Below are 19,801 nucleotides of genomic sequence, written 5' to 3'. Positions count from 1 at the left end.
CCCCCAGTATAACAAATAGCCAAGATCATCAGCACCATAATCCAGTCAAAACTATCAACAGGCTCACATTTGATCCAGATCATAGCCAAGTGGCATGACATTGAGTGTAAAAATGCCTTTACAAACCTCTGGTATTAAAATATCTACAGTAAGCAGTTCAATAGTTAAACTAGTTTTTATTATGCTATTTCTAAAGGCAAAAGTGTTTGTGCTTCAAATGGCCACCCACAAAGAGAGAAAAGAGAGAAAAGCCCGCAATCAAAACTGCCACTACAGCTAACCCACCGCCTCCCTCTCTCCCCTAGAAATTGCGTATCTTTGTGGTCTTGATATGATGAATTGAAATAAGATGTTTGAGAGAATTTGAATCTTCCCTGCTTTTTCATCTTCACACACCAGGATAATCAAAATGTGAAGCTGAAGGCATGAATGGATTGTATTTTTTAAAAATTCACAAAAAATATGAGATAATCCTTTATTAGTCCCACAGTGGGCAAATTTACATTGCTACAGCAGCAGCAATGATTGTAAAAACAGAAAAAGGCATAAATATGAAAATAAAATACCAAACAATAGACAATATCATAAAAAATATAAACAAAAGAACAATGTACACAGGACTATATACATACCTCTCCTTCATACACTTATGGTGAAGCAACCTATTGCTGAAGGTGCTCAGCACTGTCAGACTGTCTTGCATTGGGTGGTGAACGAGCTCCATCCTCCTCTCTCCCACCACTTCCACTGGGTCAAGGGGGCATCCCCTTGATCAGTTCGTCAAGTCACTTCCTGTTTGCCGCAAGATGCTGGTGCCCCAGCAGACCACTCCATAGAAAATGGCTGATGCCATAACCGTGTCCTAGAATGACCTCAGGAGTGCCCCCTGCACTCCAAAGAACCGAGTGTTGTAAGCAGGTAGAGTCTACTCTGACCATCCAGGGTTGTTGTCTGTCCAGTCCAGTCTATTGTTCCAGTCTATTTTGACTCTTATAGAAAATACAGGGTTTTGATGCTGGTGTGTATTACCTGTATTTTAGCAGTTCATTATATTTATGCTTCCTAATTTTTCCAGAAACACCCATGTCTCTTCACATGCCCATTACTGTCACCAGTACTTTTTATAGCTACAATACTGTTATGTAATTAAAGAGAGTATGTGTCTCTCACATGATCTCTTAGAATGCCCACAATGAGCATCATAGATGGCAATCAAGTATCCAAAATGAGGAACTTATCAATTATCACTTTAAAGAATAAATGTTATTACCTCTGCTCGTGGTGTTCAAGCATGATTTAACCTGAGGAATGAGAGTACATCTTATCCAATGTCTCTGTAAGGTGGAAAACCACCTCGAAACAGTCCAGTCTCCAACAGAGAATTATAGAGATATCACCATGCCCTGCATAAAAGGTGACAATTCTCCCTTTCCACACTTAATCAATGGAGCTGACCTTTGCAGACAGCCTCTCACTGAGTGATTAAAGCAAAGTCTCAACACGTACTGTCAGAATCATGGAAATATAGGCGTCCAGATGGGGAGGGAGAGGAGATGGCCTCCTGCAGCTTGGATTCCACCATCATTTCCATCCGTCGCTTTCCAGCATGCCACCGCCACATAGTAGCATCCAGGTAACTATTCCTCATCTGATATACTAAATACAGAATTTTGATTCTGGCTTAGTGTTTACTGCAGCAATATTACATAGCACATAGTTTGATGAAGCTACTTTTCCTGTCCTGAATAAAACACACAATCTGATATCAAAATTTTTATAAATTTCATATATAGTAGTAGCATTGTAGTATGTACTGTATATAGTAAGTATGCCAATACCAGTATCTCTCATCAATATCTAAAAAAATGTCATATTAAGCAATATATTTCAGTAGATACACACATATATACATATATATTTTTATATAACATAAATGTTGACACATAAGAGACATGGATTAAATAGACACTCTTCCATCCGGTTTTAATTACATGTACTTAAGTACATGTACTTAACTGATTAAATAACTGATTAAGTACATGTATGTTTTCCTTTTTAACATATTGGAGTATTCTGAATGGTTAATTGGGTAACAATTTATGATATATGATATTACATATATATGAACAACTGCAGTGGAATTTGCAGAGGATTTTTCAGTGTTTTCATGGAATGTTAAAGTCAAGGAAAAATTGACTGCATGATGATAACTTCCAGTACATTGTGAAAAAAGGCAAAATTTAAAACACCATTAAAGGCAAAAAGGAGTCTGCACACCAGCTATTTAGAAACATTAAAAAGCTTGGGGGATCAAAAAGGGGGTATTTTCTGGCTCCTGGAGTCCAGATGCACTGGCTGGTTGTGATACCCCACAGAAGTTGTTCTTCAATCTTTCTTCATCTGCCATTTCATTATGAGGTGAGAAATTATTTCATAGGTCAGAAAAGAAAACTAAAGGATACAGACACAAGTTCGCAGAGGTCGACAGCAGCAGTGAAGCCGGATCGTCGTAATTCACACTACATTCCTGTTAAACCTCTTGATAATCCCAGAGTGCCTTTCCTTGGCCCCAGTCCAAAGCACTCTGTAACAAAACAGACAAAATAAAAAATGGTGGATGAATACCAGCAGAAGAGTGTCACAGGGGTGAGAGATTTATAATGTGAATGGTACAAACTCCCTCATAAATCAGTGCAAAAGGCTTTCAGGTAGGGGAGCTGACATTTATGCAAGAGAGAGAGCGAGGTGGAAAAGGAAAGAGAGAAACAGAGAGAAAGACAGATTTGAATAAGGAGGCGTGAGGAGGTGCAACTGTGTTGTAGATATAGTCCTAATGATCGAACAGAAAAGCAAGAGAAGGGTAAAGGTGAATTTTTCCATTTTTCCCTACAGTGTAAAATCATGCTAAGACCTACACATCTTATAATAAACATCACAGTGATTGGTTAAATGTATTGGGACACATAAATGAACAGGCTGCACAGTTAAAGTGTCAGTTCATCAAAATGAAGCGAACAAGACAAGCTTCTCATTCCATCTCATGGGGACAGCAGAGCCATCCTGCTAGGGAAAAGTCATTTTGGGTGCCTGTCTGAGCAGTCTCATTCTTTTGGTCACTAACACTGTTTGACTTAAATTTTTAGGACAATTTGTTGCCTCAGTTTTTAAGTTAGTATGGTGTGGACATAACATTTTAAGTTCAGTACTCTAGACTAAATTATTTGTACTTAAAATATTATATTTATCAAAATATGTACTTTTGTAATAAACACACAATGCAATACGTACAGCCATTATTTACATTTAAAATAAGCAACAACAGCAATAAAATACACATTGTTGTTAACACATGGATTCAAGCATGTGATTTACTTGTTCCATCATAAAATATTTTGTCAGGGAAGACCAGCCCTACACTTGGAAGTTATCTTTGTAGATTTTTAATTTTGGGTGTCACCAGCGTCATTTTATAAAGTAAAAACGTTTTTGATGCACAACAATACTTCTTCCAAGATGCTGCCTGCTTTTAATGAGTTCAGGTGAGGACAAGTCAGGTTTTAGGCCACATCTTCCTGAAGCAAAGAACATATTTGAAGGCATTTGTGGTTTATTTGCACAATATGACTGTAATCAAATGCAGATGATATAAGTTAAATAGCTCTGTCAGAAACTGCAAGCAGAGATAAAGAGTTGAAGATAACAGTCATAAAGGTTCGATCCCGTCCAGCCAAGTACTGCAAATACTGCCCATGTGGTTCACATCGGTGACGTGTGGATGGTAGAAGCCATTAATATATGTCTGTTGTGGTGCATGTGAATGATCTGCAAAGCGAGAGGAAATACAGAAGCTATAGTACAGTCCACACCTAGTAAAAATGTTCCACATCATCATAACTTCATCCCTCCCCAACAATAAAAAAAGAATATATCCACCCTTGTCTGTTGCACACTACAAACATTATTAACTTCTTCTTGTGCTATAGTACAGATATTTTCCTCAGCTCTTTGAGGAAAATATTCTTTGTTCTTTTTTCTTATATTTTTTAATTTCCTAAATATTCTTGGTTACATTGGCGCCAACAAAAGTTTACTTTCAGGGACACGGGAGAGTTTCAGAGCCCTGCCACAGATTTAGCTGCTAGGCTAGCCTAGCATACAAAGCTTCATCCAAACCCAGTAAAACCAGTGAGATGCACAGAGTGTGACCAACTGATTGAGAGGATAACACAGCTTGAAAAGAACGCTGAAATGCATCAAATACATGACAGCAATTCACTGACTCTGTAGTAGGTACTGTACAATATGCTGAGCCGCTAAATGCTCATGGACAGATACAGATTTCTATTGCAGGATTACAACAAATGTAGAGCACCCGGTCACAGACTGTCCAGATGTGTCCTCATGCCACTGAAATAGCTGCGGAGGCTTCCAAACCAGCCCTCCCTAACAGTGCAGCTTAATGGCACAGCACTGTTGCTAGATCAAAAGCATCAATTCCAGCCACGTCTTTATTTGATGTTGTCCACTGCAGAGCCAAATCCAGCAAGAAATCAAATAAGAGAGGACCAATGCTCAGTCCACCACCTGAACCCTCACTGCAAGTATGATCCATTGACTCTGAACAAAATGTGTGCTAATACTAAATACATTCAACACAGGGCCTGAAAGCTGAGAATCTAACTATGGCTGACACATCTGTCAGGGAGCTAACAGAGCTGTTGCCAGTTATCCTCTCTTCACATCCAAGTAATATGAGGATTATCATCCATGCTGGGTCTGTTAACATTCTGTGAAGGAAACTGGCTCCAAGATCCTGAAAAAAAAGATACATTTTCCTGCTACTGGAGAAACTGAGCAACTGTCAATCGTAACATGTATTCATCTCAGGCCCCATGATAACTTTGGGAAAAGGAATCAAGTCTTTTAAGAGACTCCTTATCAAAGCTCATTATTACATTACACTCACTAGCCACTTCAGCTGCTTGTAAACACAAATATCTAATTAGCCAATCACATAGCAGCAGCTCAACGCATTTAGGCATGTAGATATGGTCAAGATGACCTGCTGAAGTTCAAACTGAGCATCAGAATGAGAAAGGCAGGTGATTTGTGCCCTCCTCAAATTTACTTCCCTCTGGACACCTTTGTGGCAAAAATGTACATACACACACAAAAAAAAAACTTCTATTCAAATCCCTAAACAACCTCAATCTTGCTCAAAACTACCAAACATACAATAAATTTAACCCTTTAAATGCCAGTTTGATTATTTGAAATATTTCATTATTTATTACTAAAAACACAAAAAATATTATTTTCCATATGATAGATGATAGTGGGATGGGGCATTGGTCTTAGGTAGAGTCTTGGATATGTCAAAGATTAGTAACAAAATTAATTTGATTAGTTTTTTTTTAGATTTTTTTTTTTTTTTTTTTTTTTTTTTTTTTGGTAGTGCAAGATACTCCCTCTGGACATGTTCATGGCCAAAAATGCTTCATTGACTTCATTGACACATTTTTTAAAATCTTGCTGCCATTACAGTATAAAACCATGCATTCTGTAATGTCAGCATTTGATTCTGAAGAAAAGTAGTGATATTTGACATTTTTACTGCATTCAATCATTTTCCCATTGTAGACCGATGCATGAAATTCTTGTATTTTTATTGTATTTGTATATTATAGAGCTGTGTGACTACTAAGAGTGATTTGTTTTTGTGTGTGTGTGAAATAATTTTTGAATCAACATCTGATTCATCAATGTGAAAATTTATTGTGCAAACTGCAACAACTTTGAAAACCTCAACAACAAAAGAGAACACAACAGAACATATAAAATATTAACAAATTTGAAACATAAACATCCAGGCTTTGAATATGTGATGTATACCTGTGTGTTTGAGAGAAACAGATGGATTGAGAGATGGTGTGTGTGTGTTTGTGTGTGTGTTTAGTTCATTTCCAGCAGCAAACCAGCAGGTCCTGGAGCATGTGACCTGGTGCTTTCTACAAATGCACCTGTTACACTTGGTGCAGGTGGTAGAAGACCCCTTTTTTAGGCCTGTGCACAACCAGCAAACACTTCTCCTTCTGGTCGGCAGCAGTGGCAATGGCTGTGTCTGTGGTTTATGCAAGGGCAGCAACAGTGGTGTGCAACTCCACCGCCATGGCAGCAGCAGCTGCTGTATGCTGGGGCTGCTTTCCTCGCATGATCTCTGAGGACACCATGGATTTTCCCAGCTCCTGTAAGAACAACCTCCATCTGTATGTTCTTTGCTGGTTGCAGGAGGGATCCACAGCAGTGAATAGCACGAAAGCATTGAAGGTAGAGACATCGATGAAGAGGACAAGAGGCCACTGAGGGGTCTGCCTCCTACAGCTGTAGGTGCTGACCACCTAAAAAAGACCAAGGAAAAAAGAATATAAATAAATAATTGAATGTCCTTCCTTATCATTCACAAGTATTTTATATAATTCATTCTCTATATAAATAACTTTTCTTCCCTGGCGCGGGATGTAGCTCACTGCTGTGTTGGTGGTTATGAATGCAAACGGGGATGAGAAGACAGCTCTCTCCTTGTCTGCTTCAATTTGGGGGGAAGCTCAGGCTTGTTTGCCCTGATGGTCCCTACCAGGGCCACCTTCTTCCTCAGAAGCTCTTGGGCAAGTGAAGTAGGAAGTGAAAAAACTGACACTCTGTGACACTCTTGAGCCTCTCAGTCATGTCCAGGATGACTTGCTTTCTCTGGCCCATCTCTGGAGCTCCACCAGCAGCCTTTCCAGTACATACCTGGCACCTGCAGGCGTATGTGGCGACACCTGCAGTGACCCAGATTTTCAGCCTGTACTTTGCTCACTTGCTGGGCATGTACTGCTGGAATTTGCAGTGGCTTCTGAAGGGTATGAGCTGTTCATCAACACAGATGTCGTCTCCTTGATTGAACAGGAGTGGGAGGCGCTGTATCCACTTGTCCCACATATTCCGGAAAGCAGAAAGCTTGACCTCCTTGTGTTGAGAAGGACAGTTGAGTCAGTCATCGAATCAGTCAGTCATCGGAGGCTGGCACTTTGACATCGTTTGTGTCACACAGTGGCCCTGAGGACTGGTCTCCCAGTCTGGTCATCCCACAGGCTGCGGGGAGATTCCCTTTTGGACTAGTACACACCTGCCAGGATGAGAAGTTCCATGTACGCTCGAATCTTCCTGGACATCCACCTCACTCCATCCTGTCACTGAATGCCTCCTGTGTAGGTTTGTCGTTTGCAAAATCAGCTGGATCATGTCAGGAGTGAAGAAAAGGCCAAAAGAGGATACCACATCTTAGACTGGGCGGCTTAATGTAGCACAGCGTCTTGGCATGAGATGGAGACCAGACTTGCCCATTCTTCACTGTCCACTCAGTGTCCTCTCGACTTTCAGAGGAAGGGTCAGAGGCACCCAGAGAAGTGGAGGACTCCAGTGAGCATTCCATGTCAGACTCCCCCTTGAAGCTTGTGCCTTCTTCAGAGTTCTGCAGCTCACTGGCAGATAAAGGCTGCATGAACTAAAGTCTCTTCTGTACTGAAATCCTCTTCATTTTTGCTCCTTCTCTAGGTCTTTCTCCTTCTCTGCTCACTAATGAAATGACCCCTCAGCCAAGCTGCATGTTTATCTTTGGCTGTGAAAACAGCTAGGTGCATATACACACTAACAGTTGAGTAGAGCAAAGGTAGAAGGCCATGTTTATACCCAAGCACCTCTTCAAAGACACATGAAACACATCCCTTAAAAGATGCCTTTTTTTCACCCCTGAAATGATCAGTTACACGCTTACAGATTCACACACACTCTCTCTCTCTCACGCATTTGCGTGCACACACACACACACAAAAAAAACTCTTGGGGCCTCCTGGTAGTCACACAGCTCCAAAATATGACAAAAATACAAGAATTTCATGCATTGGCCCTACAGTGGGAAAATGGTTGAATCTGGTGGAATACATTAAAAATGTTGAATATCACTACTTTTCATCATAATGAAATGCTGACATTACAGAGTGTATAGTTTTAAACTGTAATGGCATTTGGCATTTGAGCAAGTTTGAAGTTGTTTAAGAGAATTATGAAAAAAAAAAAAGCTGAAAAAAATACACATTGCACAGATATTCTTTTCTGATGCCAGTGAGAACCCCAAATATGGCAAGGTGACAGCAGTGGGGTAAATCTCATACAAGGCAGAGGAAAAAAAAAAGGAGGTAGGCCAGCTACTGGCAAACCACTGCCCCTGTAACCTGTAAAATTAGGGCCTGAAGAGGCCAGATCGAGGAGCCTAGAGATGACGGAGCAGCCTTGGGGAACTATGTGTGTGGCAACATTGAGGTGGCCGAGAACAGAGTAACTGCTGCTTTGAAAAACTTTAAGCTGCTGTAAGAGACTGAGCAATCTGGTAGATCCTCTGATGAGTCAAAGGAACCAATTATTACCTTTTCCTGTTCTTTCTCCAGTAACTGGGACACACTCTGGGATAGAAACAACCCCTACCCAGAAACCCTGAGAAAGACCACCGAGCAGATGATCTGCAAATCAGAGTATGATGACAGTTTTGCTGCCAGAGCTTAGAAAATTATTGGAATGGAAGGATGAGTTTTTAATATGTTTTTGAGCGTCATCTGTTTTCCTGATGGGGGTGAGCTAATTGAGCAGGAATTAACTGGTGGGCCCATACTGATCTTCCTTACAAGTTCTGCAAACATGAAGAAATATGCAGATTGGTATCCACATTTTTGTTAAGATTTTTGCATATGAGTATGTTGTTAAACAACTGCATATTTCACCCTCAAATGTCAGACATATTACAAGGAGGAGGGAGATTTCAAAAGTGCAGGGAGACTTTTCAGGCTGAGGTGCTGGTGGTAGAAAAGGCAACTGAGGGCAGACTGAAATTTCCACAGGTTGAACAAGAGACTACTTGCATGAAGAGAATTTTTGTGTCAAGTATTGACCAGTTTAGACAGATGTTTAACTGTAAAATGCTGAGTGCTACTCTGCTAGGAAAAACCTCGTGATACTGATAAAAGATATTCCTCCCATATTGACATCACCAATCAGTTCCCGATGGGCATCTAGTTCTGTTCCTCTATTAGAATGAACAGAACATTTTTGGGCATCTGGTGAGTCGATAGCTTGAACTAATCTCACCAGATACTGCATTGTGTTAGGAAGACATTCGGTGTTGGTGTGGCTGGAGCAGTAAGAACAGCATGAGCGGCTGGAGGGACAGGAGTGGCTAGAGCTAGAGCAGCTGGAGAGGTAGGAATTGGAGGAGCAGCTGTCGATTTGGAAGAAGTGGAACGATATAGTTGCCTTTTGTGAGTTGAGAAGTGGTCGATTTCTTGGTGCATTTATGGCTGTGCGTGGTCTCTGTGTGCAATGTGGGCACTTCTCCTTTGGAGACTTAGCTGCTTCCAGCTGGAGCTCACTGTTCAGATTGAAATCCTCCAAAAGAGGATTGAAGTCATAATGTTTTGATGAGCGAAGAGGATGCAGCAGAGTAAGATGATGAGGGCAAACATTATGCAAGGGTAAAGAAAAGGCAAGATGTCCCAGTGCTGAAATGACAGCTGAATAACAACAGAGAGAGAACATTTTCAAACTGTTAACCTGTTATTGATTGTGATTGGATGAAAACAGGAATTAGCAGGTGGGTCTTAAAGATAGCAGGAAAACAGCTCAGATCGCAGATTGCATTATTTGTTCTTGATGTTAAGTATAAGACAAATAATTTGTGTCTGTGCCACAAAGCAACATAACTAACTTGTTTAGCTACCTGACGAAACAACATATGGTTGAATGCATGAAGGGCCAGAGGAACAATGTTACTACCTCACCTCCAGCGTCAGCTCACTTTGACAGTGATGTTTTACAGCACATCACCATATCCATTCAGCTTCCAATGAAAGACTGAAATAAGTGCAATAGCATTTCATTTGGCCAGAGGTATGCATCCAGTAAACAGAGTAAAGGCTGGGCTCTGTTGTTTTAATTTTGTGTAAACATTTTGGTACAATTTTGTTTAGATTGTGCTTATGATAGGTGCACTGTTAATAAGGGCAAGTCTTAAATTATAACACAACATAACACAGCATGGAAGTGAAAGCATTACTTTGTTTATTTAATGTGAAAGTGTAATAAAAATATTTTGTCCCTAAAATCAATGTGAGTGCAGTTTATCTGCAGTTTGGTCTCAAATCATACTGCAGATAACTTAGGTTAGGTTAGGCTAGACAACTTCTTCACTGCTGAGGAAAATGTGCCTTTAGTGAGATTCAGACCACCTATGTGAAAAACTGAAGAAAACAAGATTTCTTTGTCATGAAACAAGCCCTGATTGTCCTCAGACAAACTGAGTGAATCAGCCAATCAGAGGCTGCTGCTATGCTGATGCAACCTGTTCTCATGGCAGTTCATGAAATAGTCACAAAATGTAATCTATTGATTCATGCCCACGGACACAAATTTTCCATTTTTTTTTCATGCCTCTCAGCACAACTTTCACACTAATGTATTTCAATTGGAAATAATTTTCATGTCCTCGCCACTTTTTTTCTGTCACTTGGGACTCCACAGTGTGGAAACTGTTTAGTTTTTGTGTGTCTGTCATGTATTTTAATGTATGTTTACATTTGTAGATTCTATTGCTGTTCTCTGTCTTACTTTTGTGTGATTTATATCAGTTTTGTTTTAGGCTCAACAATACCTTTAATCTTCTAAAGAAAAAACAAAACAGTTTCCATGCTGCGGAGTCCACAGTGAAAAAAAAAATGTGGCGAGGACACAGAAGTTATTTCCAATTGAAATATATTAGTCTGAAAATCGTGCTGAGGGAACTCCCTTGGAGGTCCTTAAGCATGCTCTTCAAAATGTCAGAAGAGAGGTATTTATAATATAATTATTGTATTATATTGTTTTTGCTATTATCAGACATTGTCCTGCAGATTGTGAAAAAGTGCATAACTTCACCTCTTTGATTGAATCAGCACAGAGATCCATGGCACCACAGACTGGTTATTCAGATGATAATGATTGTTGTTAAGTGAATATACCTGTCAGACTTTCACATTATGTTCCGAATTTTAAAAAAAATGAATATTCATTTGTACTTTTTGTTTCATACACAAATTACACCAAATAAAGCCTGTTAAACATTTAGTGCATGATTTGAAGTTAATATATTTAAAATATTGATGGTAAATTAATAAATTTACTGTGGTATTCTAAAGACATATGTTTCCTGTGTGTATTTTGAAGGTACTGTACTAGTTTAAGTGAGTTAGGGTAGTTTTTCATTGTATGGAATGAAAAATGGAAATGGATGTAAATGAAAAGTCACCTTTATACAGTATCTCCCTACAACATAGTAATTGTGACATTCACTGATGATGCACCATCTTTATGGCAACAGTACATCTAAAAGTTTACATTGCAATGCCTGTTTAAAATTGACTTTGCTTTAGTGGGGACGTTACATGTGACATTCTGGGATGTAGTAATAGCTGAAGGACACTTCCTAGCAAAGCAAGTTTGTTAAAGGACTGTAAAGAGTATGTGAGGCAAACAACGATCCAACTTTGACTGAACCAAACTTCACAGGTACAGAAAGGAAAGGTAAAGAAAGAGATACAGGGATGTGCACTTCAGCTGAGCTGAAACAGACAGACACGATGTAGCTCTATTCGTAATCCATTTAATCACTAGATGAAATTGTCATGATTCTAATAATTTCCTCTGATGATTACTGGGCTGGTTTTACCAAACTACAGGATGTCCCTACGTTAGACAGAAATCTCAAAGACAGATATTTTTTCTTTTGCAATCTGGGTGGACTGACTCTTTAACCAAGAGATTCTCTTCACCCCAGGCACAGATCTCACTAATTACATCATTGAAAGCTTTTGACAACTATGGGCTGGTTGGAGACTGGAGATGCCCTGACATGTTGAACTGAGAGGTTAAAGCCAGCCATCCACCAGCCTGCAAACATCTAATTTTAGCATCCAAGACTACAGTTCTGGCAGCTTTTGCATCTTAATACTTTGGCCAGTGATGCCCAAGTGTTCAGCGCTTCACAAGTTTCCATGACTCCTCTCTGGTCTTAAAAAGAAAATAATTAAAGAGTGCGTGAGAGGTGTAAATAGTAAACATCAGTTATGAACCAGAGACACCAGAGGAGCCAGTGCTTTACTGAGAAGGAAGGAATCTCTGACTTTTCTTTGGTCCAGTGTGATTATTATATCCTTTAAAATGCTGACAAATACATTGTTTTGTGACCTCAGTTTTCTGGCAATCATCTTCCACTGATGTGTCAGCAAGGATTGGGTCAATGGGCGACAATGATCAGGACTAAACTTTTCAGCCTGCTTTGAATGAGGATTTATTTTTTCTCAGATGAACAGATATCCCCCTCAAAAATATGACATTTCAAAAAAGTGTGGGACAGAATAAGTCCAATTTGCTGTGATTGCTCCTCCCTCACTCTTCATTACATGCACATTGTATTCATTTGATCCTTTGCCATAATGTCACATTTAAAGAGCTTTCTATGTTGTCGCAGGCCAGCTGTAAATTCTTGAATAAACAGATAGACTTTGTTGTGGTCTGCTCTGATGCTGGCTGGGAGTGCCTTTTTCAAGCATACACTAATGAAATTGGAGTGTTCTCCCTGAAAGCTGCTCTTTGGACCTGCTAAGTGATGCAGGTGGTAATATGCTGGAAAATGTTTCCTTATGAACCTTATGAACACAGTCTAAATATTACAAGTATTTTTCTTTAAGAAAATGTGAGCCTCTGTCTCCAAATGGTCTGAGGTATGTACCAGGTATGTGCCACTGAAAATGTTTTCCTGGGTATTTTATGATCCTTTTCAACAGAAACACTAATGTCAAGGTCGTTGTTGCAGAAGAGATGCAAATTTCTTCTTTCTTTTTGCTCTGCAGTAAAATACCTCTACTACATACCTGTGCAACTTCTATGTATGCTTCCCACTGGCCATGAGAAATCTGTGAAGTCATGTAAAAAGGGAAGCTTCAGACTGGGAATAAACTGTCAGCATATTGGCATGTATCTTCCAACTTACTTCACAACTCTGATATCCTCAATTTGAAGGCTATTGAAAGGAAATTGCCAGACTAAGCAGCATTCGTCCAGTTTTGTGGACGAATGCTGCTTAGTCTGGCAATAGTCTTTAAACATATAAGAGGGCCTTCTGTAATGCCAGGGCTGCCTATTACTTATCATTAATAGAGGAAAATAAAAGCAATCCCAGATTTCTTTACAGCACTGTAGCCTGGCTGTCACAGCTATCCATGTATTCCCATAACTGTCCACAGTAACAAGTTCATGAACTCCTTTCATGGTAAGACTCTAACCACTGGAGCCAAAATTCACCACCTCCTGCCCTAAATTCACCCTCAAATACAAGTTCCTTAGAAACAACTGTAAAACCTGCTATACATTTAGACTCTTTTTGTTCCATTGACCTTACCACCTAACTTGAACAATTTCTTCATCTAAAACATCAACCTGTCCCTTAGACCCCATCCCAACTAGGCTGCTTAAAAAGATTTATTTTTCTTATTATCGTCCGTCTGTCTGCATATGATTTCAAACCTATTTATTTATTTTTTCATTCATTCATCCATTCATTCCCAGTGCAGGGCTCCATGATCCATGTGAAGATATTTCCAGAGTAGTTTATCAGAATCAAAGGCAGGAGCTGTATTCAGGATGAAAGATTACAAGAACTTCAAAATGAAAGAGGCAGATAGGAACAATAGGCACAACCAAAAATCTGGACACTTTCCAGCACTTGATCATGAAATCTCTCCTGTATGTTGTGAAGAACTACAGAACACTCTGTGTTGTGTTTCATTCAGTTTCCATGTGTAGGAGTTGAGGTGAGGTTCAGATGAACAGACAGAATGACAGACATGTGAACCTGCCCTGTCTTCACCTCCTCCTCGCTCCACACCACTCCTTTAATCCTCATATTCCTCCATCTCTTTGACCCTCCTGTGGGGTGGGTGAAAGGTTACAGTCACCATAGGACCCTCCCCAGAGCCCCAGACTCCCAGAAGGAGTGGTCTCAACTTCACCCCTGACATCTGACCTCCCCACCCATTACTTGAGGAGAGGAGGAGGAGGCAGAAGGGTCATGGTCAAGGTGTCTGCTTAATGTCAGCTATGAGGGGCTGTATCAGCCATATTTCATTCTGGCCCTCTTACACACTTACATTCTCCTCTCATATGCATTTATTGTGACTCTCACACACATTCTCCTCACACATACATACTAGGTATGGCTATTAAATAATGAAACTGCGCTTATGAGGATAAAACCACATGGTTCACAGTCATATCCAGCAACTTAATCTTAGAAATACAATCTTTCTAAAAATACAGAACCAAGTTCCAAACCCATTTTAGGATTTATCCAGAGTAGGTTTCTCCATTCAAGTTTTTTTTTTTTTTTTTTGCCTTCATTAAACTTTAACTAAAGATTTTGGTACCTTACTGTTTTAACAAATGTATATTTTTCTAAGAATACAATGTGGATTGATATCCACCACAAAACTTGTGTCAAGAACTGTTTTAGGATCATTTAAGTGCTTTAAGTGCTTTAAGTAGTTTTTGAGTCTGAACTTGACCATTAAACAGAATACTGAGATGGAGGCTGTTCACAAATTAAGCTATGCCAAAACCATGGGTATTGCCCAGTGCAAAGTCCATATTTTCCTTAAGTCTTCGTAATAGGTGTGCAGTGGTAACTTCAAACAGTTGATGCAGGTGTTCAAAATTTAGGAGTGGTTCCTGTGTGAGGCTCTTGGTGAAGGAATTCAATTGAAGGTTCAGGAGAGAAACCATACGGTGGAACAGTATTGGCCCCTGTTGTAAAGGCAAGAGTTGTTCCCAGCTTCTATGTTCCCTCTTGATCTAGTAAAAAAGAAAAACATAAAGAAACGCATGCATCATGTATCACTCTTACTGAGATATGATGATAAGATGCAGCACATTTTTAATTTTCAGTTCATACAAGAAAAGCTTTCAACACATATATTAACCTTCTGGATCTGTTAGGTAGACTCTCCAGAAAGTAACAACAACTTCTTCAGCATGCCTTCTATTGCTGCCAACTAGAGATAGGCAGATGTTGAAGAGGCTGTCAACCAGCATAGAAGAGGGCAACTCCCTGTGTGAGCCTGGATTTTGTTCAGCACACCAAGTGTTCCATCTCAAAATCTAAGTGAAAAAATCACACTACTTGACTGGTGACATGAGTTTTAACAATAAACTGTTTGTTTTTCCATCTTCACATGTAGCAGATAAATTAGTTGAAGGAGAAAAAAACAATATACACATATTGTACTTCAGGTTAGTTACAACAGTAAAGTATGTATGTCAAATTCCTACCTTCCCAGGCATCTAGTAATCTATGAAGAGTCACAAATGGGCACACCCAGCTTCATGTGGAGGGTAACAATGTGAACAATATATGGTAACACCCAGATTTATGATTCTATTTCTTGCTTTCAATTAGTTCAACAGAATAGCAGCCAATTTTGTCAATATCTGTTTGGATTTAACATTCTGAATAAGGCTCTATAGGCCAATTCAAGTGTGATGTTACATACCAAAATTGCCTTTCATGGTCTGATGTATGGGCCTTTTGATATTTTATGTATGAGATTTGCATCCAGCTCCTGTCCAGCATGCAGTTTGGGAGAAATAAATCTGTTGCCACATGTCATCAGAAACCTAGGCTGAAAAACAGTTGCAAAACTGCTGAAGATTTTTTTTTTTTTTTTTTATAGAACATGAACAAAAATGAATACGGATGAATATAAGTGATGCCTCAAAATTAAATGTACTAGTATGAATAACTGGTTTCATGGTTTAGGTTTGGTCTGTTGTATACATAAGATATCCTTCATTTGATTAGAACCACTGTATCACAGTTTGAACTTGATGTGATATTTAAAAAAAAGCTTACATTAGAGGAGAGGATGATGTCTTAGTATCGAGGTAATGTGTTTTGGCCCTATATATTAGTTATATAGAGATTAAGATATTCTATCTTATATAATACATACCATAGTTTCATAAATTTTTTATATTCATCCTTAATTGCATCCTGTGCTCACTGCCCTATAAAACATGACTAAATATAGGATGTCGCATTATTAGAATCCAACCACAGCTCTTTTTGAAAAGTTGTCTTGTCATTCATTTCATCAAGCATACTTTTTAACATTGCCCCAAATCTGTTGACAGAGTACATCAAACCATTTTATACATTTAAATTAACAAGGTGATGGATGAACAAGGACACAGAACCAGAAAACAAAATGGCTGTCCTACAATGAATTACAATAACCCAATACATAAGGCACTGTCAATATGTTGAACATATCAGCTGAACAATGTGACAATGGTTTGTTGTGGTCTACATCGCATTCAACATAAGCTATGATATTACCTACCTACCATCTAAGACCTAATCAATAGACAAGTGAGTGTGGATTAATTTAATCACCCTTTCACTGAACTACGAAATCAGTATTTTTACTTAAGAACTTGACTTAAAACTAAACATGGGTGTGACATGGATTTATTTAATCACTGGAGTAATATGCAGATAAGAAAATCATTGGCAAATGTATATTTGCATCAGTAGGGAAATATCTGAAATGATTTACGTCTGTAATGTTAGAAATAGCTTTACATTTCCTTAGTAACTGCCCGTTTAAGGACACAGAAAATGTACAACGAATAAATATCAATGTTAGATGACGCGTAGTATAACGTTACGTTACCACTGCAGCCACCTGTTAATTGGCCTGATGTTTCATTCTTGGGTGGGCATAAATAGTAAATGTTTGCAATTGCTGATTGTCCTGACAAGGCACAGCCATGTTTACAACACATCGCTGTCACAATCGAACATTCTTTACGTGGATGTGTCTCTCCAGCCACAACATAGTCGTTGTCTGTCTTCATAGACTAGGCTACATAGTCTATTCTGGTGTCCAAAAAACTTTGCACTCCCTTATGTCCTCAGCAAACAGACAGCAAGAAAAAAGACACACAGAGAGCACAGGAACGGAAAAGAGACAGGTGGGAAGAAAAATGAGCAGGAACTAAGAGAAAAAAACAAGGAGAGAAAAGGACAACAAAGGAAGGAAAGGAGGACAGATAGATGTTAGCAAAGTAGAGGAGCAGGAGTACAGACAAGACAGGGGAGGAAAGGAAGAGAGAAATCACAAACAAGAAAAGATGGGAAATGGAAAATGAAAGGAGGAGTAAGAAGGTAGGAATAAAGGAAGAGGAGCTGGGAGGAAAACAAAGTTTCACAGCAGAGTGATAGAGGTGTGGGATTATAAAGGAATAAATATCAGATGTTACTAAAACTCATGGCCAAGCATCTGATGCAAGTGTGACCTCACATCTTTGCCAATGCTGGTGGTTTTAACACCTTCAGTGACTGCATTGTCTATGATAAAAAAAAGAAAGTTTCATGTAGAATTCTGGTCTTACATTGAATTTTTTGAATAGGAAAAGGCTACATACAACCCGCTCTGTCAGCCTAGACCATATCACATTTTAGGAGTTGTAAAAAAAAGGAGAAGAATGTAAACTGTAGTGTAAGAAGTGAAGTTTAAAATGTTTAAATGGGAGCCATATTGTGCAACTGAGCCAAACTGCCAGGAGAAGGACTGAACTGCAACTAAACTGCCACTTAACTACAAAGAAAAGAAAAAAAAAAAAGAAAGAACAAAGCAAAGTCTAGCTGAGTAGCTGGCAAATCTGGGAATAAGTGGAAGCTATACTCCATTTAAGTCTTAACTTTGCATGAAGGAGTACTGGAAAGAAAATCAAGAGTTTGAAAGTGAGAAAAATGAAAGATGCAAACTATAGTCTTATGACTTAAAGATTTAAAATGGAAGTCATATTTGAGGGACTTAAAAGTTTTAATGTACTGGGATTTCCTACTGTAAGCGAAGGCACATAGATGTCAATTAAGAATCCAGTAACTTCTGATAATTGCTGAGTGAGCCATGGATTTGGTTGGGAGACACCTCTTGAACTCAGGCTTATAACTCAGAGACCATAATTCCTTTAGTCCAAGGTTAAAATTAAGTGAGAAAGAAGAATCTGCTAAACGCAGTGCTAAAAAAAATATTTGTAATGTTAAAAATGTGGGAGATACAGCGATCTAAAAATGCCTTTCTTCTCAGTTAAAATTGGAGTCAATGGGACAGTTGGACATAGGAGATTGACAGCTGAAGTAAAGGTAGATTTTAACACAAAAAAAGACAATAGACCCTAGGCCACATAACCAAACAAAAATGTTATCTTGTTGTGTTGTTGGATGGCAGAATTGAGGGAGTAATGGGTCTCAATCACATGTAGTCACACAGACACATGCACACAAACAGGAATGAGAGCAGCTACTGTAGCTGCCAGGACTAGCTTCCCTGTCATCAGCAGCAAAGCAACTGCTGTCACGATTGTGTGCACTTGAAGAAACGCTGATATTTTGGCCTGACTCGTAGACATTTGGGGTCAATGTCAGTCCGTCTGTTATTTTAAAGAGATTTATAACATTTGAAGATGCTTTAACTGCTCTTGATGTAACAAGTTGTCCACCTGTCTCCTCTGTGTGAGCTGGGGTTAGCAGAAATATGTCCACATAAATTAGGTAAATAGCATAACTAAATATTTACTTATTTGCTTTAGTTTCTTGGGAGCGTGGGGGGCAGCCTCCCACAACAGTGGTAGGGAAAATAACACTGAATTCATCCTAAAATAGACCTTCTCGATTTTGTACAATCTTGTCCATGGCCATTCAGGACACAGTTGTGGGCATCTAATAATGTATATGCCCTTCAGTTTCTCTTTAGTATACACATTTGGTTTCTCAATCTGGTAGATTAATATGAATAATAAGATAAATGTCTAGCCATTCCACCGAAAGAAATCCTGTGTCCACCCCCTGAGTTAGCATATATAGATCTCCCTGGTTAAAGTTAACTTTTTTGGAGATTGAGTGACCATACATATTCAGATAAATTCACATTTTCTTCATCCATTACTAAAGAACAAGCCAACAAAACTTCCTTGCAAGTTTTAGCTAACATAACCTAATAGGACCATCTCTGCACTCTCTCTCTCTAGTACCTCTGAACAAACTAGATTTGAAATGTGTGGGAGAAAAAGAATTGTAGTATTTCTGTGGAGTTGTATATTGCCTAGAAAGTATTTAGACCCTTTAGGACACTGGTGAGTAGGGTTGCAAAGGGGTGTTAAATTTCCATTTAATTTCTGGAAACTTTCCAGAAACTTTTCATGGTAAATTAAGGTTAGTAATTTGATAAATATTGCAAGTTAGAAACTTTACATATGCCTTAGTGGGAATATATTAGAATTTATGGGAATTCATGGCAATTAACTGGAAATTTGGGGTCATTTGTATAAACTGTAAAAATAAACATTTTGTTTGTCATAAATATTTCTGACTTTGATTCATTTGAGAGTAGAACTGTAATCAATTCTTTCACTGAAAAACAACAAAAAATTACATAAAATAAACATATTCCCTATGACCAAAAAATAAAATAAAATAAAATAATAATAATGAAAATGTGTTAATACAGTAGCTAGCTAATCGGCTAGCTAGCTACAGCTTAACAGATATCGTCAAAACCTACTTAACTGGATGTAGTCTGTGGTCTCAAATACAGTGGTGTGGCTTCAATAGTCCTGC

Source organism: Lates calcarifer, linkage group LG19 (assembly GCF_001640805.2).
Source record: "Lates calcarifer isolate ASB-BC8 linkage group LG19, TLL_Latcal_v3, whole genome shotgun sequence".
NCBI classification, from domain to species: domain Eukaryota; kingdom Metazoa; phylum Chordata; class Actinopteri; family Centropomidae; genus Lates; species Lates calcarifer.
The sequence above is the reverse complement of the archived record's forward strand: the minus strand, read 5'-3'. Positions refer to the sequence as shown.